Source organism: Triticum dicoccoides, chromosome 3A, assembly GCF_002162155.2.
Source record: "Triticum dicoccoides isolate Atlit2015 ecotype Zavitan chromosome 3A, WEW_v2.0, whole genome shotgun sequence".
NCBI lineage: Eukaryota > Viridiplantae > Streptophyta > Magnoliopsida > Poales > Poaceae > Triticum > Triticum dicoccoides.
In genome coordinates, this window is record NC_041384.1 from 670890749 (window position 1) to 670903571 (window position 12823).

General features: G+C 45.1%; 1 non-coding gene and 1 pseudogene across 1 annotated transcript; one reads left to right on the forward strand and one right to left on the reverse strand.

Moving 5' to 3' along the window:
• LOC119272826 overlaps nucleotides 1-11873 on the reverse strand; it is a 53261-nt pseudogene extending 41388 nt beyond the window's left edge.
• TRNAL-CAA lies at nucleotides 10227-10310 on the forward strand. Its single transcript has one exon. It is a non-coding gene; the product is annotated as a tRNA-Leu (tRNA).
• Nucleotides 11874-12823: the final 950 nt, after the last annotated feature.

Consider the following 12823-nt stretch of genomic DNA (forward strand, 5'->3'; position numbering starts at 1 on the left):
GGGGTACCTCACGAGGTGCCCATGACGCAAGCCATGACAACTCAGGGCGCCAGGCGGGTGCCAGCCCGCGCAGCGTCCTCCTTTCCTCTTTGGTGCAAAGGGGGCAAGCGCGGCCGCGGAGTACCGAGGCATCAGGCAAAGGTTGCCATTTCGGTGCAACGAGACCAAGACCAGGAGGACTACGAGAAGGAGGTCACCGTGGAGCCCAAGACGGCGTCATCACCAGAGCTTTGCGCAGGCGAAGACTACTTTTGTCCGGATAGCTTATACTTGCTGTCCCTGTTCAAATTAGCCCGCCATTGTTGGCTCCCTTCCCGCTCAATATTTGGAAAGAGGACCAGGGCCTCTATAAATAGGACTAGCCACCCACACAGCAAGGGGGTCGATCGGAGGAGAGAGAGAGAGCAGAGAGAGAGAGAGAGAAAGGTGGCTGAACTCCTCCCAGCAGTTCATCGCCTCAGCCAAGAACAGACCCTTGCGAGGCTGTTCTTCCTTGTATTTTTCATCATCATCAGCCCAAGAGGCAATCCACCACACCACACACTGGAGTAGGGTATTACACCACAACGGTGGCCCGAACCAGTATAAACCCTGTGTCTCTTGTGTTGTTCTTTCCTTAGTTTAGATCCTAGCATGGCGGAGGGGTGCAGGTAGGTAGGAGGCGAAATCTCCGCACGCACCCCAGTGTTCAAACCTCAAGGGTCTGCCGGAACCCGAAATCTGACATTCTCCTCCATGATCAGATCGTAGAAACTTTATTTTCTTGTTACGATGATTTTCAACTTCACTCTGAAATTCTTTGAACTTTTCAAATGTTTCATACTTATGCTTCATTAAGTAGATATACCCATATCTGCTTAAATCATCTGTGTATGTGTGATTTCCAACAAATATGTTGCTTTCTCCATAGTTCCGGAGAACGGTGTTTTAGTCATCTTGCCCATGAGACACGGTTCGCAAGTACCAAGTGATTCATAATCAAGTGGTTCCAAAAGTCCATCAGTATGGAGTTTCTTCATGCGCTTTACACCGATATGACCTAAACGGCAGTGCCACAAATAACTTGCACTATCAATATCAACTCTGCATCTTTTGGCTTCAACATTATGAATATGTGTATCACTACTATTGAGATTCATCAAAAATAGACCACTCTTCGAGGGTGCATGACCATAAAAGATATTACTCATATAAATAGAACAACCATTATTCTCTGATTTAAATGAATAACCGTCTCACATCAAACAAGATCCAGATATAATGTTCATGCTCAACGCTGGCACCAAATAACAATTATTTAGGTCTAATACTAATCCTGAAGGTAGATGTAGAGGTAGCGTGCCAACCGCGATCACATCGAATTTGGAACCATTTCCCACGCGCATCGTCACCTCGTCCTTTGCCAGTGTTCGCTTAATCCATAGTCCCTGTTTCGAGTTGCAAATATTAGCAACAGAACCAGTATCAAATACCCAGGTGCTACTGCGAGCTCTAGTAAGGTACACATCAATAACATGTATATCACATATACCTTTGTTCACCTTGCCATCCTTCTTATCCGCCAAATACTTGGGGCAGTTCCGCTTCTAGTGACCAGTCTGCTTGTAGTAGAAGCACTTAGTTTCAGGCTTAGGTCCAGGCTTGGGTTTCTTCTCCTGAGCAGCAACTCGCTTGCTGTTCTTCTTGAAGTTCCCCTTCTTCTTCCCTTTACCCTTTTTCTTGAAACTGGTGGTCTTATTGACCATCAACACTTGATGCTCCTTCTTGATTTCTACCTCCGCTGCCTTTAGCATTGCGAAGAGCTCGGGAATTGTCTTATCCATCCCTTGCATATTATAGTTCATCATGAAGCTCTTATAGCTTGGTGGCAGTGATTGTAGAACTCTATCAATGACACTATTAACTGGAAGATTAACTCCCAGCTGAGTCAAGTGATTATGGTACCCAGACATTCTGAGTATATGTTCACTGACAGAACTATTCTCCTCCATCTTGCAGCTGTAGAACTTATTGGAGACTTCATATCTCTCAATCCGAGCATTTGCTTGAAATATTAACTTCAACTCTTGGAACATCTCATATGCTCCATGATGTTCAAAACGTCGTTGAAGTCCTGGTTCTAAGCTGTAAAGCATGGCACACTGAACTATCGAGTAGTCATCAGCTTTGCTTTGCCAGACGTTCTTAACGTCGTCAGTTGCATCAGCAGCAGGCCTGGCACTCAGCGGTGCTTCCAGGACGTAATTCTTCTGAGCAGCAATGAGGATAATCCTCAAGTTACGGACCCAGTCCGTGTAATTGCTACCATCATCTTTCAACTTTGCTTTCTCAAGGAACGCATTAAAATTCAACGGAACAACAGCACGGGCCATCTATCTACAATCAAACATAGACAAGCAAGATACTATCAGGTACTAAGTTCATGATAAATTTAAGTCCAATTAATCATATTACTTAAGAACTCCCACTTAGAAAGACATCCCTCTAATCTTCTAAGTGATCACGTGATCCAAATCAACTAAACCATAACCAATCATCACGTGAAATGGAGTAGTTTTCAATGGTGAACATCACTATGTTGATCATATCTACTATATGATTCACGCTCGACCTTTCGGTCTCAGTGTTCCGAGGCCATATCTGCATATGCTAGGCTCATCAAGTTTAACCTGAGTATTCTGCGTGTGCAAAACTGGCTTGCACCCGTTGTATATGGACGTAGAGCTTATCACACCCGATCATCACGTGGTGTCTGGGCACGACGAACTTTGGCAACGGTGCATACTCAGGGAGAACACTTTTTATCTTGAAATTTAGTGAGAGATCATCTTATAATGCTACCGTCAATCAAAGCAAGATAAGATGCATAAAAGATAAACATCACATGCAATCAATATAAGTGATTTGATATGGTCATCATCGTCTTGTGCTTGTGATCTCCATCTCTGAAGCACCGTCATGATCACCATCGTCACCGGCGCGACACCTTGATCTCCATCGTAGCATCGTTGTCGTCTCGCCAATCTTATGCTTCTACGACTATCGCTACCGCTTAGTGATAAAATAAAGCATTACAGGGCGATTGCATTGCATACAATAAAGTGACAACCATATGGCTCCTGCCAGTTGCCGATAACTCGGTTACAAAACATGATCATCTCATACAATAAAATTTAGCATCATGTCTTGACCATATCACATCACAACATGCCCTGCAAAAACAATTTAGACGTCCTCTACTTTGTTGTTGCAAGTTTTTACGTGGCTGCTACGGGCTTAGCAAGAACCGTTCTTACCTACGCATCAAAACCACAACGATAGTTTGTCAAGTTGGTGCTGTTTTAACCTTCGCAAGGACCGGGTGTAACCACACTCGATTCAACTAAAGTTGGAGAAATTGACACCCGCCAGCCACCTGTGTGCGAAGCACGTCGGTAGAACCAATCTCGCGTAAGCGTACGCGTAATGTCGGTCCGGGCCGCTTCATCTAACAATATCGCCGAACCAAAGTATGACATGCTGGTAAGCAGTATGACTTATATCGCCCACAACTCACTTGTGTTCTACTCATGCATATGACATCTACGCATAAAACCTGGCTCGGATGCCACCGTTGGGGAATGTAGTAATTTCAAAAAAATTCCTACGCACACGCAAGATCATGGTGATGCATAGAAACAAGACGGCAGAGTGTTGTCCACATACCCTCGTAGACCGAAAGCGGAAGCGTTAGCACAACACGGTTGATGTAGTCGTACGTCTTCACGATCCGACCGATCAAGTACCGAACGTACGTCACCTCTGACTTCAGCACACATTCAACCCGATGACGTCCCTCGAACTCCGATCCAGCCGAGTGTTGAGGGAGAGTTTCGTGAGCACGACGGCGTGGTGACAATGTTGATGTTCTACCGACACAGGGCTTCACCTAAGCACTGCTATAGTAATATCGAGGTGGACTATGGTGGAGGGGGGCACCGCACACGGCTAAAACATCAAACGATCAATTGTTGTGTCTATGGGGTGCCCCCTGCCCCGTATATAAAGGAGCAAGGGGGGTGCGGCCGGCCAGGGAGGAGGCGTGCTAGGAGGAGTCCTACTCCCACCGGGAGTAGGACTCCCCCCGTTTCCTAGTTGGATTAGGACTTGGGAGGGGGAAAGAGTGGAGGAGAAGAAGGAAGGGGGCGCCGCCCCCCTCTCCTTGTCCTATTCGGACTGGGGGGGAGGGGGCGCGGCCTAGCCCTAGCCGCCTCTCCTCTCTTCCACCTAGGCCCACTAAGGCCCATTAAGTCCCCGAGGGGTTCCGGTAACCTCCCAGTACTCCGGTAAAATCCCGATTTCACCCAGAACATTTCCGATATCCAAACATAGGCTTCCAATAAATCAATCTTCATGTCTCGACCATTTCGAGACTCCTTGTCATGTCCGCGATCACATCTGGGACTCCTAACAACCTTTGGTACATCAAAACATATAAACTCGTAATATAACTATCATCGAAATGTTAAGCATGCGGACCCTACGGGTTCGAGAACTATGTAGACATGACCAAGACACATCTCCGGTCAATATCCAACAGCGTAACCTGGATGCTCATATTGGCTCCCACATATTCTACGAAGATCTTTATCGGTCAAACCGCATAACAACATACGTTGTTCCCTTTGTCACCGGTATGTTACTTGCCCGAGATTCGATCGTCGGTATCTCAATACCTAGTTCAATCTCGTTACCGGCAAGTCTCTTTACTCGTTCTATAATACATCATCCCGCAACTAACTCATTAGTAGCAATACTTGCAAGGCTTAAGTGATGTGCATTACCGAGAGGGCCCAGAGATACCTCTCCGACATTTGGAGTGACAAATCCTAATCTCGAAATACGCCAACCCAACAAGTACCTTTGGAGACACCTGTAGAGCACATTCATAATCACCCAGTTACGTTGTGACGTTTGGTAGCACACAAAGTGTTCCTCCGATAAACGGGAGTTGCATAATCTCATAGTCATAGGAAGTATAAGTCATGAAGAAAGCAATAGCAGAATACTAAACGATCGTGTGCGAAGCTAACGGAATGGGTCAAGTCAATCACATCATTCTTCCTAATGGTGTGATCTCATTAATCAAATGACAACACTTTGTCTATGGTTAGGAAACATAACCATCTCTGATCAATGAGCTAGTCAAGTAGAGGCATACTAGTGACATACTGTTTGTCTATGTATTCACACATGTATTATGTTTCCTGTTTAATACAATTCTAGCATGAATAATAAACAGTTATCATGATATAAGGAAATAAATAATAACTTTATTATTGCCTCTAGGGCATATTTCCTTCACAACTCCCTCTAAACTAGCAATGTGGGACTAAACTTTAGTTCCACCTCTTGCCTTGCACGAATGGGATGCGTGGGCCTCTAGGATTTATTAAGAATTTCTGAAACTGCTATTGGGATAAGCCCAAAGTAGACAAAATTCCAGCAATCCCCCACCAGATCCCAGAGGCACACAAAAATTGCCTTTGGTTCCAAAACACTGTTTTATATACAGGTACTGCAGTGGAGACTGTTAAGTTGAACTTCCACCTAGAACTCTATGCTACACTAGTAAGCAACTTGAACAGTGGACTGGGCCTTGAACTGCAAGTTTTCTGTGAATCTAGCTTCACATAAAGCCTTGACCGATACGTGGATACCGTGGGTCTTCCCCGCGGGTGGAGCTTATGCGTCATACTCGGTTACCTTTCATGAGTTTTAGAGAACCCTACTCTTATAGATTGCGACGTTTGACAATCAGACTCATATAGGTGTGTTCTTCAAAAGATGTTCTGCAGGACAACATCTCTGCTTAAATGAGCCACTTAGAACACATTAAGATATACATCAACCTGCCATGCACATTAGGAGAGTATTGCATCTTCATGGAGTGGTATTGTGAATAGTAAGGATACTCTCCTCTCAGTTGACCAACAGCTTGTCTTCCACATCTAATTCATGGGATCTCCGATCACAAAGAATAGGTTACCACTGTGAACAACTCATATTGTGGGTCTCATACCCATATCCATTGATGCATTATCTATCACATTACGTGAAAGACCCTTAGTAAAAGGATCTGCCAGATTTTTAGACGTTTGGATATAATCCAATGCAATAACTCCGGAGTTTTTCATTTTTCTGACAGACTTTAACCGTCTCTGAACGTGTCTTGATGACTTCATGTTATCCTTTGAGTTGCTCACTTTCATGATCACAGTTTGATTGTCGCAGTTCATAAGGATACCTGGTACAGGTTTCTCAACAACCGACAAGTCATTCAAGAGACGACGAAGCCAATCTGCTTCGACCGTAGCTGTATCTAGTGTTGTAAGAAGTCGTCGTTGGGGAAGTAGTCGTCGGAGTCCGGGGCGTCTGTGACGAAGAAGTAGTCGTGCTGAGCGCTCCCCAAAAACCTTATCACCCTTCTCCCGTACAGGACTCAAAAGGTGCGGTTTCGGAGGCCTACTGTCCTGACCCGTGGTGCACGCCGCAAGCAGGGATGGGGAAGAACGTAGCAGCAGCGCAGTGCTTAGGAACTTGTGGCGAGAGGAAGAAGAGGTTCTGGTGCGTCTCTCTGGGAGAAGGGACCTCCCTTTTTTAGGCACAAGAGAAGGAGGCGAGAGGGCAGCGACGGGAGGTGAGGCGAAGAGACAGAGATGACGCAAACGGTCAGGAGCCGAAGGGCTGCACCGTTCGCATTCGAACTCCACTTTCGTAAAAATCTTTTCAGCTTCCGTGTGACCTTTATTATACCCGTAGTGCGTGGCAAAAATTTAGATATCGGCTCGGCTGATTCCCGCGCCGCGTCGTGACGAGGCGAGGCGAGGCGAGGCGTGGCGTGGCGAGCCGGGCGGCGGAGGAGGAGCGCGTGTGGATGCCCCTCTTGTTCTCATGCTCATACCAGTGAGAAAAGAAACTCCCTTATAAAGAGGTCCAACTCCCTCTAAACTAGCAATGTGGGACTAAACTTTAGTTCCACCTCTTGCCTTGCACGAATGGGCTGCGTGGGCCTCTAGGATTTATTAGGAATTTCTCAAACTACTATTGGGCTAGGCCCAAAGTAGACAAAATTCCAGCAATCCCCCACCAGATCCCAGAGGCACACAAAAATTGCCTTTGGTTTCAAAACACTGTTTTATATATCGATACTGCAGTGAAGACTGTTAAGTTGAACTTCCACCTAGAACTCTATGCTACACTAGTAAGCAACTTGAACAGTGGACTGGGCCTTGAACTGCAAGTTTTCTGCGAATCTAGCTTCACATAAAGCCTTGACCGATGCGTGGCTACCGTGGGTCTTCCCCGCGGGTGGAGCTTATGCATCATACTCCGTTACCTTTCATGAGTTTACTAGAGAGAACCCTACTCTCATAGATTGTGACGTTTGACAATCAGACTCATATAGGTGTGTTCTTCAAAAGATGTTCTGCAAGACAACATCACTGCTTAAATGAGCCACTTAGAACACATTAAGATATACATCAACCTGCCATGCAGATTAGGAGAGTATTGCATCTTCATGGAGTGGTATTATGAATAGTAAGGATACTCTCCTCTCAGTTGACCAACAGCTTGTCTTCCACATCTAATTCACGGGATCTCTGATCAAAAAGAATAGGTTACCACTGTGAACAACTCATATTGTGGGTCTCACACCCAACTCCCTCGATGCATTATCTATCAAATTACGTGAAAGACCCTTAGTAAAAGGATCTGCCAGATTTTTAGACGTTTGGATATAATCCAATGCAATAACTCCGGAGTTTTTTATTTTTCTGACAGACTTTAATCTTCTCTGAACGTGTCTTGATGACTTCATGTTATCCTTTGAGCTGCTCACTTTCGTGATCACAGTTTGGTTGTCGCAGTTCATAAGGATACCCGATACAGGTTTCTCAACAACTGACAAGTCATTCAAGAGCCGACGAAGCCAATCTGCTTCGACCGTAGTTGTATCTAGTGATGTAAGAAGTCGTCGTCGGGGAAGTAGTCGTCGGAGTCCGGGGCGTCCGTGATGAAGAAGTCAGTAGTCGTGCTGAGCGCGCCCCAAAAACCTTATCACCCTTCTCCCGTACAGGACTCAAAAGTGCGATTTCGGAGGCCTACTGTCCCGACCCGCGGTGCACGCCGCAAGCAGGGATGGGGAAGAACGTAGCAGCAGCGCAGTGCTCAGGAACTTGTGGCGAGAGGAAGAAGAGGTTCTGGTGCATCTCTCTGGGAGGAGGGACCTCCCTTTTGTAGGCACAAGAGAAGGAGGTGAGAGGGCAGCGACGGGAGGTGAGACGAAGAGACAGAGATGAAGCAAACAGCCAGCAGCCGAAGGGCTGCACCGTTCGCATTCGAACTCCAGTTTCGCAAAAATCTTTTCAGCTTCCATGTGACCTTTCGTATACCCGTAGTGCGTGGCAAAAATTTAGACATCAGATTGGCTCATTCCCGCACCGCGCCGTGCCGCGCCGCGCCGTGGCGTGACGAGGCGAGGCGTGGCGTGGCGAGGCGGGCGGCGGAGGAGGAGCGCGCATGGATGCCCCTCTTGTTCTCATGCTCATACCAATGAGAAAAGAAACTCCCTTATAAAGAGGTCCAACTCCCTCTAAACTAGCAATGTGGGACTAAACTTTAGTTCCACCTCTTGCCTTGCACGAATAGGCTGTGTGGGCCTCTAGGATTTATTAAGAATTTCTCAAACTGCTATTGGGCTAGGCCCAAAGTAGACAAAATTCCAGCAATCCCCCACCAGATCCCAGAGGCACAGAAAAATTGCCTTTGGTTCCAAAACACTGTTTTATATACAGGTACTGCAGTGGAGACTGTTAAGTTGAACTTCCACCTAGAACTCTATGCTACACTAGTAAGCAACTTGAACAGTGGACTGGGCCTTGAACTGCAAGTTTTCTGTGAATCTAGCTTCACATAAAGCCTTGACCGATACGTGGCTACCGTGGGTCTTCCCCGCGGGTGGAGCTTATGCGTCATACTCCGTTACCTTTTATGAGTTTACTAGAGAGAACCCTACTCTCATAGATTGCGACGTTTGACAATCAGACTCATATAGGTGTGTTCTTCAAAAGATGTTCTGCAGGACAACATCTCTGCTTAAATGAGCCACTTAGAACACATTAAGATATACATCAACCTGCCATGCACATTAGGAGAATATTGCATCTTCATGGAGTGGTATTGTGAATAGTAAGGATACTCTCCTCTCAGTTGACCAACAGCTTGTCTTCCACATCTAATTCACGGGATTTCCGATCACAAAGAATAGGTTACCACTGTGAACAACTCATATTATGGGTCTCATACCCATATCCATCGATGCATTATCTATCACATTACGTGAAAGACCCTTAGTAAAAGGATCTGCCAGATTTTTAGACGTTTGGATATTATCCAATGCAATAACTCCGGAGTTTTTTATTTTTCTAACAGACTTTCATCTTCTCTGAACGTGTCTTGATAACTTCATGTTATCCTTTGAGCTGCTCACTTTCGTGATCACAGTTTGGTTGTCGTAGTTCATAAGGATACCCGGTACATGTTTCTCAACAACCGACAAGTGATTCAAGAGCCGACGAAGCCAATCTGCTTCGACCGTTGCTGTATCTAGTGCGTAAGAAGTCGTCGTCGGGAAAGTAGTCGTCGGAGTCCGGGGCGTCCATGACGAAGAAGTCAGTAGTTGCGCTGAGCGCTATTAAGAATTTCTGAAACTGTTATTGGGCTAGGCCCAAAGTAGACAAAATTCGAGCAGATGCAAGTAAGGCTTGTCACGTTCCAGAACCAGGAGAATGCGGCCGGGTGGTTGAGGTGGTTCATGGAGAGATCCAGCGCCTCAAGATTTGTGAGGTTACGCAAGCCTGCCGGCGGAAGTTGCCACTGGTCCTTGCTTGGAAGCGAGCAGGAAGAGAGATAGAGGATTCTGCTCTCTGCTTGCCGCCAGTCTCCCGCTAGCTAGCTAGTGCGGGCAGATTGTGAGTCCTACCTGTATGTTTTTAAGCTGGCTGAATCCTACTTTGGCTACTTATTATGACAAAAAATTGTGGAAAATGAATACTACTTTGGTACTTCACAACGCAAATGTAATAAGGGAAGTGAAGTGAAGGAGATCTTACGACAAAGGCAATCGAGAGGACAGCACAACTAGGTATGTACATGTAAATACGGGAAAAGTAAAGAATACGGAAGTCAGGATGGCCGAGTGGTATAAGGCGCCAGACTCAAGTTCTGGTCCTCTTACGAGGGCGTGGGTTCAAACCCCACTTCTGACATTTATTTTTTATTCCCTTTTTTCTGCTTTAGAGTTATCAAACAAAGAAATATCTTTCCAAGCAGCATCGGTAAAGACATTTGGCCCCTCCTTGAATCGGTTCATCTCGAGCTGCAAAGAAAACTTCCCTGGTGGCAAGCTATCACTGACTCCTCTTTTTTCCTCCCTGAGCTATGTACTCCAGTTCTTGCTCTTTCAACATAGCCTTGGTTGCATTATAACCTACAACACTTTCCACTCTCTGTTGTTGAAAGCAATATCATTTATTGCCTTCCAGATGTTCCATTAGATAAGAAATATGATAGACAAAGAGTTTGATCTTGATGAGTTGTTGATATAGTGTTAATGACTTCAAGAACAAGATTCTGGTCAGTGGAAAGCAAGTAGTCAATCCTGATAGCAAGGGGAGATAGAAACCAAAATGCTCTAACAAATTCCCAGGAAAATAACAAATGAATATCGTCCTCTAGTTGCCCACATCTTTTACAAAAAGGCTGAACATGAGATGATCTTGAAGCAGCTCTAGGAAGAGCCTGCCGAAGTAACCTCCACGCAAAGGTCTGAATTCTAGGTGGCAAAACTTTATCCTTCCAGATAACCTATAACAGATTCTTCGTAGTGCCTGTGAAACTAGTATTTTGAATTTGAATGTTAGGGGACAAAACAGGCCCAAAATTATGGTACTCACTTTAGTAGTGTAAACACATGCAGCGTTATGCTTTCAGATGAGCCTGTCACTAGAACCGTAATCATAGACAAGAATACAAGATACTAAGCTTGCATTATGAGTACCAAATAAACTATGAATGAGAGGAATGTTCCAAATAAACCACCTTTATACATTGTTTTGCCATTGCCATAGTAGAGATGATTATGTTGGGGAGAGTGGTTCTTCTACACCCACTCTCGGTGCACCCACGGTGCACCCATGCAAGAAAACATATCAAAACATTTCGAAAAAATCTGAAACTTCGTGGAAATGATCATCAACAAATGTTATGGGGGTTTGCAAAATTTGGTGGTCAAATAACATTCGAGGAGCTCTCTACAAAAAAGATAAAATCACTGAAAATTAGTGAAAATGTACGTGCACTGTTTGAGCAGATTTTGCAATTTTGTCTTTTTTGTAGAGCGCTTCTCGAATGTTATTTGACCACCAAACTTTGCAAGCCCTCATAATATTTGTTGACGATCATTTTCACGAAGTTTCAGATTTTTTTTAAATGTTTTGATATGTTTTCTTGCGTGGGTGCACCGTGGGTGCACCGAAAATGGGTGCAGCCACTTCTTTCCCTTATGTTGGGGGTTGGTAGATTATCCAATGTGTTGGGGTTTGGGATCAATTCCCAAGCACGTTGTATGTGCTGCCCAATTTAACTTTTGTAGACATCAAAGCTATCAGATATGCTTAGGTGATATGGGATTTCGGTGGTACGATTGCATCCCACCTGAAACACAAAACTGTTTCACGGACTGAGCACACAAAGGGACGAATATCAATACCGAAGATTTGCTTCTTAAGAGCATCTCCAAAGCTGACCCTCAAATTGGACATGGCATCCATCCGCAGACCGGTGGAGACCAGTCGTAGACACTGATTTGGAAGCCGCCAATCCAACCATGTATCTCAATTATCCATCTCCGTTAAACTTAATCCGTGCTCGGCTAAATAACCTTCCGCCAAACATGTCGAAATAACCATGTGATTCTCTTAAAAAATAACAACGATGATTTTGTAGCCTTTTGTTTGGCGGAGGGACTACTAATCCACGTGCTAGCATGGCTTCCGCCAAATGCTTCAACATTTGAACTGGCTTCCGCCAAATGAAGCACGAACTAGTAGCTTGCTTAAGCATTTGAACTAGCTTCCGTCAAATGAATTAGTAGCCATCCTGCTTGCTTCCGCGAAATGAGCATTTGAAAAAAAATGAAGGAGAAAAATTGTGAATCAAAGTGTAGTGGCTTTCACCAAACGCCAACCATGCTAATTCTTCCACCAAACCACATTAAGGGCCTTCCGCCATCCGGACCGAGAGGAGAGGGGTACATGGTGGCTTTTTATTTATCACGTGGATGTACGGACTCCCACAAAGCCCCCCTTTGGTTTGCTTCTAGTTTGTGGGAAAACAGACGTCTGGACACGTCGATGGGCCGATGGGTTACCGCGTTGGATGGGAAACTGTATCAGGACATGTCGGTCCAAACGGATGCGGGCGGTTTGAGGGTCCGCTTTGGAGTTGCCCTAAGCAACACTGTTCTCACTAAGATTCTTTTTGAGCATTTGTCAAGCGAACAATTTATTGTTTTTGTTTTTCCGAAGCTGCAGAATCTCAGATCGATTTCACGACGAAAGCTAATTTCCACACAAACTGCATAGTCCATACAAATTGTAGGAAAACCTCTCTGGTTGATTATGATGCCATTGTCACAACCCAGCAAAAAACATAAACCCTGGAAAAAAATACTTGCTTGTCATGCGATGAGCTTTGCAAAGGGCAAGTAATCAGAAACATC